Here is a 230-nt window from a genome sequence, read left to right as displayed (position 1 = left end):
ACTTAATTGCTTGATCCCATTTTACTATTGTTTTTAAAAAACAAAAATTTGGATAGTATTCATCATTTTTTAAAAAATATAAAACCAGTGCATGCAATTGGCTAACATGCAATTTCATGGAGAAGAAAGATACTGAAATTATATATAGTAATATCCATGACAAATATATTTTGGTCAGTACATTATGCTGCAGATAGAAATGTGAGAGAGTAAGTATGTTGTTGTCAGGT

This window comes from Chrysochloris asiatica, unplaced genomic scaffold (assembly GCF_000296735.1).
Source record: "Chrysochloris asiatica unplaced genomic scaffold, ChrAsi1.0 scaffold00089, whole genome shotgun sequence".
Taxonomy (NCBI): Eukaryota; Metazoa; Chordata; class Mammalia; order Afrosoricida; family Chrysochloridae; genus Chrysochloris; species Chrysochloris asiatica.
The sequence above is the reverse complement of the archived record's forward strand: the minus strand, read 5'-3'. Positions refer to the sequence as shown.